Genomic DNA, 14,089 nt, shown 5'->3' with positions numbered 1-14,089 from the left:
GCTAAAATGTCGAAGAAAAAGAGAAACATGGGCAAAATTGATGATCTGGTGACTCCTGTAGCCGAAGATATGATGGATGAACTTCTTCGGATGGACGCTGAGTTCTTTGTGAAGGGTAGCTATGCCGAGCACAGTACTCGTCCTTCCAATGAACGAATAACCATAGACCATGTGCTAGGTATCCATTGAAAGTTTTTTCCTTTTTCTTGTTGTAGTTTCACCATTGATACGTCTTTGTAAACATGATCTTTATTGTAAAGCTGTCAATTCTGTAAGTATGTATTGTTTCTATTTTTGATCGTCGAGCCCTGTAAGCCCCAGGAGTAGGAAAAACCCAGAGCGCGCAGGTAAGAGGGGTTTATGTGCATGAGGTCACTACAAAGGACCGTGAGGTCGCCTCGCATTCCCAAGCATATGGGTAGGCCAAGCAACAACTCGACACGCCCATGCACACAACACCCACCTCAAAGGCTCACGATAGGCTTTCCAAGCCTGAGTGCTTCACCTTCCTGTGCACTTCACACATACACACACTGTGCACAGGATACGAGGGTAGAATACAGCTTGAATATCACAACATGACTATGTACGACACAAAAGATGGAAATAAAGTTTATATATAGCAACGCTCTACTGAGCAAGATCCAAATGACACGCAAAGGGACACATATCCCATCAGTACATCATACATAGAGGTAGCAAATAGTCTAGGTACAGACAAGATCCAAATGGGACTAAGAGTCCTGAAGATAACCAAGCGGGATTCCATAACCAACAAGCCACAGGCTGCTGCCTTAGGAACGATCCTGCTACGCAACGAAGTCGTCGTCCGTGAACTCAACGAAGTAGCCTCCAGCGTACTCCTCATCATCTGTCGTACCTGTTTTGTCGAAAAGCGGGTTCCGGAAAAAGAGGGAGAAAAACGAGGGTAAGTACCAAAGGCACGTACTTGCGAGACTAGACCAGCTATGCTCGCTGGTGGGCGGTATAAACTTCACCCGGCTATATGTGGAGTTTAGCGGCAGCAAAGCAACTAACCAATAGAGACACGCTACAACATTCGCCTATTAGAGAAGGTGAGAGAGCGCATAATCTAGCAGTTCTATACTCTGCAAACAAAACCCAGCCAAAGCAATTCCCCTTCGCCAAGAGGTATTGCAAAGGCACTCACACTTTTGAAAGAGTTTTATTAGCAAATTATTAGCAACAGGCAATAAGGTGTAAGTTGTTCTATGATCGAGTTAAACATCTTCAAGTCGTCCATAACCGCGGACACGGCTTATCGATAAGATCTCACCCTGCAGGGATGCACTACTGTACCCATACACGCATGTCCGACTCCACAAGCAAGGGTTTTGAGAAAACTTGCCAGCGAAACCTCGCATCACAACCCCTCCCTTCACCACATACCAAGTCCAAGAAGCCACCTATCTAGGTTAAATCCGTTTCAGAGCCCGATCGGAACTCCGATGCGGACCTAGCTGTTTGCGTCTACGGCTTTCGGATGGAAACAGTGCCCGCAGGATGAATCCATCCTCGGCAATACGTACCGCGCCTACGAGCGTGCAAGAGACAACAGGGTTACAAGGCACAAAAGGCTTCCCCAAAAATAACTCCATAACATCGGACCACAAAGAAACAAGCTTGCACGCCCGGGAAAAACAAAACGTTACGAACTAGTTGTGGCACTTGGACAGTGGAAGCAGTTCCGGTAATAGGTCGAGGGGGGCCCAGTGAAACCTCCCACGTGTGGTTAGTGCGCTCGGTCTTGGATCAGAAAACAAGAACTCGTCCTAATTATAAAATTGGACACAAGTGAGCCATGGTAAAACCAAATATACAGTTGACCCACCGATGCCTCTTCTTATCCATTTTAATATTATCATAAGGGTGAGCCATGAATATCTCCAACAACAGATATAGCAAGTAAACAACTAGCCAACAAGATATCCCGAACATTTCGAGATATCAACAAAACCCTAAACTCGCCTACGACTCGCAAAGCTGGCAAACAACAAACAATGGATAGGGCGAGGAGGTGTAACTCGGTAATATAGGGTAACAGGTGGAATAGGACACGTGACACAACAGAATCGCAACATAGGGATAGCAATATATCAAAAGAGCATGAAAATGTAAAATAGGTGAAGGGGTGGGCTCGCCTGTCAGATCAGAGGTAGAAGCACCGACACGATCCTCCAGAGGGAACTCGTACTCCTGCTCGTACTGCTCTGCGTCGGCGTCTACTCGAGAAGAACCAAATAACACATACAAGGAAGATATAGCACAAATCAATACAAAGAAATGCAATGCGCAATATGATGCATGAGGTGCAAGGGTTTCATACATAGCAAAATTAAGTGGGGTGTTCGAATATAGCAAGAAATAGTAGAACACCCTCACATAGCATTTAGTTGTAGTTGCAAATTTTAATTATTTCGAACCAGGGATGATGCCAATGATGCATGACAAGTTGAGATTTGAATTCCTCATGTTTCACTGATGCATTTAGATATAAAAGATTGTCCAATTTGGTGTTGTAGAAAGGAAGTTATGATTTATGCAACATTCATCAATTTTAGTTCAGATTTGAAAAGTGACCCAATTTTAGTTGTTCAAATGTTGAAACAAAGTTCATGGTTGGATAGCTCATGTTTTTATGAACAATTTGGATATAAAAGTTGTATAATTTGGATTTTGGAAAGTGCAATTTTAAATCATTTGAAAAACAGGCAGAGGACAAAAACTGATGAACAGCAGTTTTGCAAAAAGGAGTTTTCATCCTGCGCCGGCCAGGATTTGAACTCAGGACGTTTAGAATGTTGACTAGGGATATAACCAGTGTGTTAGACGATCAGATCTATCCATAAACAGGTTACAGACAAGGTAAAGTGTGTGGTACGGTTAACTGAATTTTGACACTGAGAACTGAAAAACGTGACAGTTGAAGTCGATCTGTGCACGAGTTTTAAAGCCGATAGAAATAAGAATCTGGGCAGCCAATTGAGGAACTCTCGACAATTTGAGTAAGTAGATGGTGCCGATATTCATTTGGAGGTAGTTTGGGTCAAAGAGATGTGCTGAGTCGCCGCCGGTGAGCTTTGGGAAACGTGACAACGTCACAGTAAAAACTGAAACTGCAGCAGATCTGTTTCCTGTACTGATGTTTGATTGACCGTGGCGTCGCGCACAGACCTCGGATCTGGGTGACTCCAACACAAAAGTTGTAGATCTACGTCGGGTCTTTGCAACGGTACAAGGATCTTGCGCGGGGATGACCTGTGCCGGCGGCGAGGGTCGTCGGAAGTGGCCACCGTGAAACAGACAAAACTGGGCGTTTTTCGTTACTCGATTTCGTTTTTCGTTTTCGCTTTCGAACCAGAGAGCTAGGCATGCTTGCGGGGGAAGGGGAAGTGGTGCTGCTGCTCACCCTGGGGTGGTCGAAGACGAGGAGGAAGCGGCGGAGAGGTAGTCGGAGACGAGAGCCGGGTAGACGGCGAGATGGAGCTGGCGATGATGAGCAGAACTTGGCGTCTCCGCTTCCGTGAAGTAGACCAGGACGAAGAGGAGAGTGACGCGGTTCCGTTCCCGCGCTCAGGTGAGCTCGAGGTGCACCATGGCGTCGAGGCGGCGAGGTAGACGGTGGTTGCTGTGGCTCTCGGTGGGTTTTCTCACAGGAGGTTTTTCCAGGGCGAGGAGAAGGTGGCGGCGGCTCGATGGGGAAGAGAGGATGCTAGGGTTAGAGCTGAGCTGGTGGCTTAAGAGGGAGGCAGGGTGGCCGGTGGATGAAGAGAAAGAGGTGGCGTGGAGCTCCAGGGAGTGCACATGGCCTGATATGGTCATGCCTCTCACATGTAAAGGGAGAGAGAGAAGGTACGTATGGCTATTTTTGGTGTAGAGAGAGTTGGGCCACGGGTTGGAGTGCTAGCTGGGTTAGATTAGATGGTTAGATGGCTGTAGCGTTAGGTTAGCTTAGGGTTTTTCTCTTACTCTCTTTTATTTCTGATTTTATTTTCTTTCTCTTTTCAAAACACTTTAGAAAATTGGAGAAGAGTGATAGTTTGAATATTTGAATAGGAACTTGAATTTAGAGAAGCTCAACATTTTACACCAACTATGGTGGTTGAGATTAAGAGAAGAAAAGAAGAGATGGGGACATAGAGAAAAATAAGAGAGTAAAATATTTGTTAAAACTTAATGGCTCAACCATTTGAGAAGGTAAACCATCTTAAGATCATAAAACATGTGTATTGCAAAAATAGAGAGGATAGGTAGGTTTATAGTAACCATATAAGAATTTGGCATGACCTATTTGAAATATAGATCAAGTATAGGGATAGGTTTAGGCTTGTTAGCTTTTCTTGGAACATCACAAGAGGGAGGGGATGAACCAAGAGAGAGGAAGAAGGAGAACAAGAAGCAAACAAGAATAAAACCAAAACCAAATGCAATTTATAAAAGCCAAAGGTGGTGATATGCATGAATGCAACATGATGATATGATAACAATGCAAGAAAGGTAAAAAGGACTAAGGTGTTACTCTTGGGATGTTACAAGCCCCCGAGCCTTTGGCTGGAGCTTATACTATTTTGTTATCCCGAAGATTTTTCTCTTATTGCGAGAAGGTATATATATTTTGCTATCAATGGGCACAAGCCCCCGAGTGTCTTGGTGGTGACGTTCTATATTTTTGTTGCGAGGTTTTCAGACCAAAGCAATAACATTTTGACGAGTACGCTATATTTATAGTTGTTAGCTTCCGATGTTCTATTTGGCGAGGTATTCTTGTACCAAGGCGAAATATTTCGGTAAGTCTAGTTTATCTATATTGTATATATTTTGTAACTTGAAGGCATTGAGCCCCCGAGCGTGTCGAAGAATAAGAAGTATATCTCCACTATCTATTGCAGCACCGCGAGCCCGCCTCATTAAAAACCTTTCCGGCCCCACTCGGTGCCACGAAAAGGAAAAGAGTGCGTCTAAAAACTCGCGGGCGTTTCAGTACATTGTATTTATACAGAGGAGGACTATATTTCGACTCTAAGCGTAGAACCGCCTGAGCTGTGCCACGTTCCAGGGGTTTTTCTCGGGAACCCCTGTCTTCTTGTCTTTTATCCTGTACGCTCCTCCTTCGATTACTTCCGTAATGACGTAAGGGCCAAGCCATGGCGACTCGAGTTTTTCAGTACGCTCTTGATTGAGTCGCAAAACTAGGTCTCCAACTTGAAAGGATCTTGGTCGCAAACGTCGACTGTGGTAGTTTTTCAGGTCCTGCTGATATTTAGTTACCCTTGACAATACTTCGTCTCGAGCTTCGTCGAGTGCGTCGACGTCGTCTTCCAATGCTTTCCTGGAAACTTCTTCGTTGTACTCTGTGACTCTGGGGGAGTCGTGCTCTATTTCTATCGGCAGTACTGCCTCTTCTCCGTGGACTAGGAAGAACGGGGTCTCCTGTGTTGCTGTATTTGGTGTTGTTCGGATGCTCCATAACACACTTGGTAACTCTTCTGGCCAGGTATGTCGAGCTTTTTCCAGTGGTCCTAACAAGCGTTTCTTGATGCCATTGCAGATGATACCATTGGCTTTCTCGACTTGACCATTGGTTTGAGGATGTGCAAGTGACGCGAAGTGCAATTTGATGCCTACCTCTGCACAGTACGCCTTGAACTCCTTTGACGTAAAGTTGCTGCCATTGTCTGTGACGATGCTGTGAGGTACTCCAAATCGAAAAACGATGCCCTTCACGAACTTTATTGCTGATGCTGCATCTGGTGAATTTATCGGCTTTGCTTCTATCCACTTGGTGAATTTGTCAACAGCAACCAACATGTACTCGTATCCTCCTGGCGAAGCTTTGTGCAATTTTCCCACCATATCGAGTCCCCATTGAGCAAAAGGCCAAGATAAGGGTATTGGCATTAATTCTGCTGCCGGAGAGTGAGGTTTTGCGGCAAATCTCTGACATGCGTCACAAGTTCGCACTATTTCCTTTGCGTCCTCAATCGCTGTCAACCGCAGAATCCTCTTTCCCGAAAAACCTTGGCTGCAATAGCTCGACTGCTTGCGTGATGACCACATACTCCTTCGTGTACGTCCTTCAGAATTATCCTTCCTTCTTCGGGTGTAACGCACCTTTGTAACACGCCCGAGATACTTCGCTTGTACAACTCCCCTTTGACCACCGTGAAAGCTTTGGATCGCCTAATAACTCGCCTTGCTTCAACTAGATCGTCGGGTATTGTTTTTCTTAGGATGTATGATATGTACGCCTGCATCCATGGGATTTGCACCATCAGTACTAGCTCCTGTTCCTCTTCTTCTTCTTCCAATGCTTCTTTCGCAGCCCCCGAGGGTTTCTCGTTCTTCTCCTTTTTTGTTAATTTCTTCGGCTTCGTGGATCTTTCTGTTATCTCTTCCCAGAACACACCTGGGGGAATTGCGAGGCACTGCGACCCGATGTTTGCAAGAACATCGGCTTCATCATTGCTCAACCTGCTGATATGGTTTACTTCGCATCCGTCAAATAGTTTCTCCAGCTCATTATACATCTCTTTGTACGCCACCATGCTATCATTGACCGCATCACATTGGTTCATGACTTGCTGAGCTACCAATTGTGAGTCGCCAAATATTTTTAGTCGAGTTGCGCCGCAGGCTTTCGCCATTTTCATCCCATGTATAAGGGCTTCATATTCTGCCTCATTATTAGATGCGTTTGGGAACGTCATCCGCAGGACGTATTTCAATTTGTCGCCTTCAGGTGATATGAGTATTACCCCTGCTCTAGCTCCTTCTAACCTTTTGGACCCGTCGAAGTTCATAGTCCAGGTTCTCGATAAATCCGGAGGTCCTGTGTTTTGCAACTTCATCCACTCTGCGATGAAGTCTGGTAGAATTTGTGACTTTATTGCCTTTCTTTTTTCATACGTGATGTCCCGAGGAGAAAGTTCTATTCCCCAAAGGGAGACACGGCCTGTAGCTTCTGGATTATTGAGTATGTTGGATAAAGGCGCCTCATTGACCACTATTATCGGATGCACCGAAAAATAGTGGCGCAATTTTCTTGCGGTTGTGGATACTCCATATGCTAGCTTTTGGTACTGCGGGTACCTCTGTTTTGAAGGCGATAATACTTCGCTGATGAAATATACTGGCCTCTGCACTCCATGGAGTTTTCCTTCTTCTTCTCTTTCGACAACTAGCGCCGTGCTGACCACCTGAGGTGTAGCCGCAATATATAACAGGAGCGGTTCTTTTTCTTTTGGCGCCACTAGAATTGGTGGTGTCGAAATTTTCCGTTTGAGGTCCTCGAAGGCCCTATCTGCATCTTCGTTCCACTGGAACTTCTCTCCTTGTTTGATTAAGGTGTAGAATGGTAGCGCCTTTTCTCCCAGCCTGGCGATGAATCTGCTTAAAGTTGCGGCTCGCCCAATTAGCTGCTGTATTTCCTTCAACTTTGTTGGCTTCCTCATTGTTACGATAGCTTGGATTTTTTCGGGATTTGCTTCAATCCCTCTCGCTGAAACTAGGAACCCGAGAAGTTCTCCTGCAGGGACGCCGAAAGAACATTTCGTCGGATTCAACTTGAGACAAAATTTGTCGAGGTTGTCGAAAGTTTTCTTCAAGTCCTCGATTAATGTTGCCCCCTTTTTTGATGTGATGACGACGTCGTCGATGTATACTTGTACATTTTTCCCAATCTGTGTTGCTAAGCACTTTTGCATCATCCGTTGATATGTTGCTCCCGCGTTTTTCAACCCGAAAGGCATTGTTTTGTAACAAAATACGCCATACGGTGTGATGAACGCTGTTTTGGCTTCGTCATCTTCTTTTAATCTGATCTGGTTATAACCAGAATATGCGTCCAAGAAGGAAAGACGTTCGCATCCTGCCGTGGAGTCGATAATCTGATCGATCCTTGGGAGGGGAAAATGATCCTTTGGACAATGTTTGTTGAGGCACGTAAAGTCGACACACATGCGAAGGACTTTCGTGTTTTTCTTCGGCACCATCACTGGGTTAGCTACCCAAGTGGCTTCGGTAGATATCTGTTATCACCAGAATTTGACCGAGTCAGAGGTGGGCCGCGATCAGGATGGACTTGAAGATATGTACATGGAAGAAATACGTGAATCGGCCTTGTGTACCAAGTTTGGGCTAGTTTGCCCTTGTATCTGTAATATATTAGATCGTATCTTAAGTTAGAAGTTAGAGTTTTACCCGTGCACGGTTAGGTGCACGCCTAAATTAGAAAGTCCGCTGGACTATAAATATGTATCTAGGGTTTATGGAATAAACAACAACCAACGTTCACCCAAACAAATCAATCTCGGCGCATCGCCAACTCCTTCGTCTCGAGGGTTTCTACCGGTAAGCGACATGCTGCCTAGATCGCATCTTGCGATCTAGGCAGCACAAGCTCCACGTTGTTCATGCGTTGCTCGTACTGAAGCCTTGTTGATGGCGAGCAACGTAGTTATCATAGATGTGTTAGGGTTAGCATAGTTCTTCGTGTTACATGCTATCGTAGTGCAACCCTTGCATGTCTAGCCGCCCTCACACCTATCTTAGGTGTGGGGCGGCACCCGCTGATCATTATTTAGTAGATCTGATCCGTTACGATTGCTCCTTGTTCTACAAGGATTAGTTTAATATCTGCAATAGTTAGGCCTTACAAAGGGGGGGAGGATCCAGCGGCACGTAGGGTGTCGTTTGCTAGTCCTAAACAGGATGTTCCGGGGATCAACTTCGTGTTGGTTTTTAGGCCTTGTTTAGGATCGGCTTACGATCACCGTGCGTGGCCGCGAGGCCCAACCTGGAGTAGGATGATCCGATTATGCGGTGAAAACCCTAAATCGTCGTAGATCTCATTAGCTTTATCTTGATCAAGCAGGACCACCATATATTCGTGCACCCGTACGAATCATGGGTGGATCGGCTCCTTGAGCCGATTCACGGGATAACCTGAGAGCCGATCGAGGCTCGTATTTAATGTTTACGTGTATGCCATGCAGGAAACTAAGCGAGGCATCTCCATCACCTTCCTGACCAGGTATAGGTCAGGTGGCACGCCCTTGCATCAGCATCGGACGTGTGACCAGAAGGCTTTGCGGGCCGTCGCTCGGAGGGACCTCAGCCAGCCGCAGCTCTAGGTTGTTCCCGGCTCTACCGTGTTGATCGTCGCTGCCCGCCGGTGGGTTTTGACAGTCAACACATTCTGGCACGCCCGGTGGGACAAGCTTCTACATCAACCACATCGCCATCTACATCTGAGATGGCGGACGGCACGCCAGTCACCTACGAGGAGCTGCCCGACGAGCTCAAGAAGAGGTATGACGAGATCAAAGTCACCCTCGAAGCCGACCTCATCGGCTCTTTTCAGAGAACCCGTTCCCATGGCATCAGATGGAAGGGGTTCTCACCGCAAGGTGCACTCGATGGGATAGACCTCTCGCCCGTCGGAGGAACGCACCAGGTCCCTGCGGCAGGAGATCAACTACTTGGTGGCTCACTCGCTACACCGTCACTCTGAGAACCTGGTCAACACGTTGGAGCGCGTCGCTCTTCGCGTGATCCAGGAGATCATGAGGCACCAGTACTCGCCGTCAGGACCAGCTCTCGGGACGCATCAAGGAGAGTTGCCACTCCAGTCCCGTCCACCGCTGCCATATGCGTTGGCAGCACCTGAAGTGCCGGCTACACCGGCATTCGTCCTATACAAGATTGGTGGTGACCCTAGTGACTACCAGTTCTTGCCCGAGGCGCCTAAGGAGATCCCCCACGGGTACGCGTGCACGTATGTGCCAGATTGTGGCAACTGGGCACTCACAAACCAGGCCACAACATCAGGGACTTCTGGGAAAACAGGAGGAACGTCAGCGACAGAGCTTGAGAAGCAGACGTGGCTAACTAAGTACGCCACCCCGACGAACCTCCAGAGCTCAGCTCCTGCAGTTGGCTCAGAGCTGGAAAAGCAAACATGGCTGGCTAAGTACGCCACCCCGGCGAATCTTCAGAATTCAACTCCTGCGGCCAGCACAGCGGATCAGATCAGTACCATACTGAGAGACCAGTTCGGCATGGTACCGAAAAGGAGGGCAATCGGCTATTCCAAGCCGTACCCCGACGACTACGAGATGATCCCGCTACCACCCAAATATCGGCTCCCTGATTTCTCCAAATTCAGTGGATCAGATGGTTCCAGCTCCATCGAGCACGTCGGCCGATATTTGGCGCAACTAGGACCGGCTTCAGTGTCGGACCAACTACGCGTGAGGCTCTTCTCACAGTCCCTCACGGGATCGGCTTTCGGATGGTACACCTCTTTGCCACCAGACTCCATCCGGACTTGGAAGCAGTTGGAAGAGCAGTTCCATATGCAGTACCATTCAGAGGCTTCCGAGTCTGGCATTGCCGATCTAGCTCAACTACGTCAGAAGCGCGGAGAAACTGTGACAGAATACATCCAGCGCTTCAGGAATCTTAGGAACCGATGTTATTCGGTTCGTATAACTGAAAAAGAAGCAGTCGAGTTGGCAGTAGCAGGCCTTGCAACACAGCTCAAGGACATGGCCTCCCAAGCAGATTATCCCTCGCTGGCGCACATGGTTCAGAAACTATCGGCATATGAACAGCGCCACCCGGACCTGTACCAAGACAAGTTCAAGCGTGCAGTAGTCCTGGTCGATGCAGAGGAAGACGAAGTTCCTGCGGGAGACCAAGAGGTAGCAGTGGTTGAATGGACTCGGGGAGGAACCCCCGTGTCCTGCAAATGGGTAAAGCCACCAGGCCCACCCAGGGGATTTGATTTTGACGTGACCAAGACTGAGCAAATCTTCGACCTCCTGCTCAAGGAGAAACAGTTGAAGATACCTGAAGGTCTCAAATTCCCCACGGTGCAAGAGCTGAACGGAAAGCCATACTGCAAATGGCACAACTCGCTCTCCCATGCCACCGACGACTGCAGGGTATGGCGTCAGCACATCCAAGCGGCGATAGAAAAAGGGCGTCTAATTTTCAACCAGTATGCCATGAAGGTCGACACCCAGCCCTTTCCCGCCGTTAACATGGTGGAGTGCACTTACCCTGAAGGTTGCCAGCCAGGATCCTCGTTCAGCATCAACATGGTAGGACCTGGGAACCACTCCGGCAAAGATGGAGACGAGGGCAGCTGCTCTCGTAGCAAGGACACAGAGGAGGCCGCTCCACGCGATCGGCTTCGTCATGATGGCAAGCGCTACGTCACGGAGGGAGAAGTGAAGAACATGAGATATCAGCGACCCCTTTCTGATCACCTCCTCAACAAGTATGTGAGTCAGTATGACCAACGCCGACGATCCACCGATGATGATGAAGGAGAACGTCTGGCTAGAGAAGCCAGAAGACATCATCGGCACGATCGCGATGAGGAGGAGCACGAGCGCCGTGCCACGGAAAGATCAAGGGAGCAAGATGACAACGCCAGGCACTGGGACTGCCCCTTCTTCAGACACTGCTGGGATTCAGGAATGAGCCGATTGCCCACAATCGGCAATTGCCCAGAATGCAACCAGAAGAAGAAGGAGGCAGCCAACGTGTCTGTGTTCAGGCGCTTAGGGCCTCTCCCGCCACAAACCAAACGTGCTGAGTCCCCTCGGTGAGCAGATCTCGAGGATTCCGAAGACGAGGGAAAAGAAGAAGAAGAAGATAGGTACCACCGTCCAAGGTGGTGCCCTGACGGACTCAGCCGTTCACAAAAGCGCAGGGTTCAGCGATTGCGCGGCTTGGAGGAAGCCGAAAGGTTATACTTGCATACGCTAAGGAAGGCACGACCTGATCTGGCTGCGAAAGTTCAGCGAACCCTGGATGAAGAGGGTTGTCCACGGAAAATGGAGTGGCGCCCCAAACAAAGGAAAGCCGATGATGAAATATCGGCTGGCACAAACATGGTGTTCATCCTCCCTTCGGAGTTCAGTGCTCCAGGGTTAGACGAGGCACCTGTTGCACAACTTGACTGCGGCCCGAGGCCGGTTATCTTTGAGAAGCCATGAGAAAGAAGCTACAGACATCTGAAGGCCTTGTATTTGTGAGGTTATATCGATGGGAGGCCTGTAAATAAGATGCTGGTGGACACTGGAGCGGCAGTCAACATCATGCCGTACTCTATGCTACGTCGGCTGGGACGCTCTAGCTCAGATCTAATCAAGACCAACGTGACATTGAGCGATTTCAACGGCCAAGCGTCTGACGCACAAGGTGTTCTGAACGTGGATCTGACCGTAGGAAGGAAAACTATCCCTACAACGTTCTTCATCGTCGATAGCACGAGCACTTATGCTGTTCTGCTAGGAAGAGATTGGATCCACGCCAACTGCTGCATTCCCTCCACGATGCACCAATGCATAATACAGTGGGATGGAGATGAGGTAGAAGTCGTCCAGGCCGATGATTCAGCCGAAATTTCAACGGCTGGCATGAACGCATGGGAAGCAGCAGGCCAAGAACCCCTCTCAGGTATCAATTTGGACGACTGCGAGCGCATCGACGTGACGAAGGGAAGGGTTAAGCTGGTTTTATCCACTGGCCTGACCATGTAGCTGAAGCGACGCGATGATCAAACATGGCGAGGCCGATCCCTGTGATCGGCCCCAAAAATCTTTGAAGGGATATTACAGAACCTTCAGTCAATGCTTCAATCATCATGGAGGCCGATCCCAGCAATCGGCCAAAATTATCCTCACCACATGTTCTGCTTGTGTTCGTCCTTGTTCCTACCGGAGCCGACGTATGAATTACAGAGCCGATATCTGTCATTCCCTGACAGATTCGGCTCGGGGGGCACCTAAACACGATGAACATGGGAACAGGTGCAGGAGGACATGTGTGCAGCGAAATATTGGGGCCGATAGGAGAAAATCGGCCAGTAAAAAAAAAAAAAATTTTACTGACAGCCGATGCAAGGGCATCGACTTTAGAATTGAGAAGCAGCCGATGCGCAGCCATCGACTCTAGTGGAGTTATGCGAGGTTTACCGGATCTCCACCAAATCCAGTTCAGCTGTGGGGCCTTCTGCTTCTTCGTGGAGTAAAACAATGAGGACTTCTTCAGCTGTTTCGAGCCGATCCGGGTTCCTGAACCTTCTTGTCCAGGATTTCCAATCTTTGATACTAGTTCAGCCGTGTTGACAAAAAGGGTGTATCGGCTGTCTGAGGAAGAAAGGTGATCGGCTTTGGCGCATCCTCTCTGACATTCTCGCCTCGGGTAAGGCTCGGGGGGCAGCAGGCCTGGTGGATACTCTGTTTTGCTTTGTTCAGAAGCCGATTGGGATACCATCGGCTGATCTTTCGTTGCAACCTTCTTCATAGATGATGAGTGCTAAAGAAGACCATGAGGTTTGGTTGGAAGAATTCAAAGGCTTCCCTGAAGATTCTACATTATCCACCAGATTTCAAAATCATCAGTTGAAGGGAGAATTGTAAAGGGCTGATGCGTTGCTATCGGCTCATTACGCATTGGCAAAAAGGGGACAAATCGGCAAGGTCAGTATGAGTGGGAATCGGCTAAATTGAGCTCAAAGGAAATCGGCAAAATCAAATTGGGGAAAGTTCTTCATTGATAAGCGAGATTTCTTACATAAAGAGCTGATTGCTCTCAAAAGGAAGTACTAGGGGATACATTGCCCCATCTACTACTACTGGCCCTATACTAGAGGTCCTATCTACGGGCCGTCACTGCCCTCGTCGTCGCCGTCGTCGCCGCATGGGCGCTGCTTAGCGGGCTCGTCGTCGCTCCAATGGCCGCCGATCGGGCCCTCATTGTCCTCGTCCCCTTCATCAGCGTCATCGTCGCTGTCGAAGTCGCTGAGGTTGCCCGGCCAGGGGCAGAACCGCTTGGCCGGCGGCTCGTCAGAGGAGGTGTCATCCTCCTCCTCTTCCGGCTCCTCCTCCTCCTCGGAAGAGGTGAAGTCGCAGGAGAAGCGGTCGTCATCGCTCTCCTCCTCCTCCTCCGTTTCCCCGTTGGCGAGGAAGCGGAGGTCGCTTTCCCCGTCGGTCAAGGACTTATCGTCCTCAGACCAGATGGAGAAGTCGTGGCTGGACTCCTCCCCAGCTTC

General features: G+C 48.6%; 1 long non-coding RNA gene across 1 annotated transcript; it reads right to left on the bottom strand.

The window, feature by feature from the left end:
* Nucleotides 1-601: 601 nt before the first annotated feature.
* LOC139835930 (uncharacterized) lies at nucleotides 602-3,870 on the bottom strand. The gene is made up of 3 exons (XR_011751257.1): nucleotides 3,431-3,870; nucleotides 2,163-2,243; nucleotides 602-880 (listed from the first exon to the last, which is right to left on the bottom strand). It is a non-coding gene; the product is annotated as an uncharacterized lncRNA (long non-coding RNA).
* Between the last annotated feature and the right edge of the window lie 10,219 nt (nucleotides 3,871-14,089).

Source organism: Lolium perenne, chromosome 2 (genome assembly GCF_019359855.2).
Source record: "Lolium perenne isolate Kyuss_39 chromosome 2, Kyuss_2.0, whole genome shotgun sequence".
NCBI classification, from domain to species: Eukaryota; Viridiplantae; Streptophyta; class Magnoliopsida; order Poales; family Poaceae; genus Lolium; species Lolium perenne.
The sequence above is the reverse complement of the archived record's forward strand: the minus strand, read 5'-3'. Positions and strand labels throughout refer to the sequence as shown.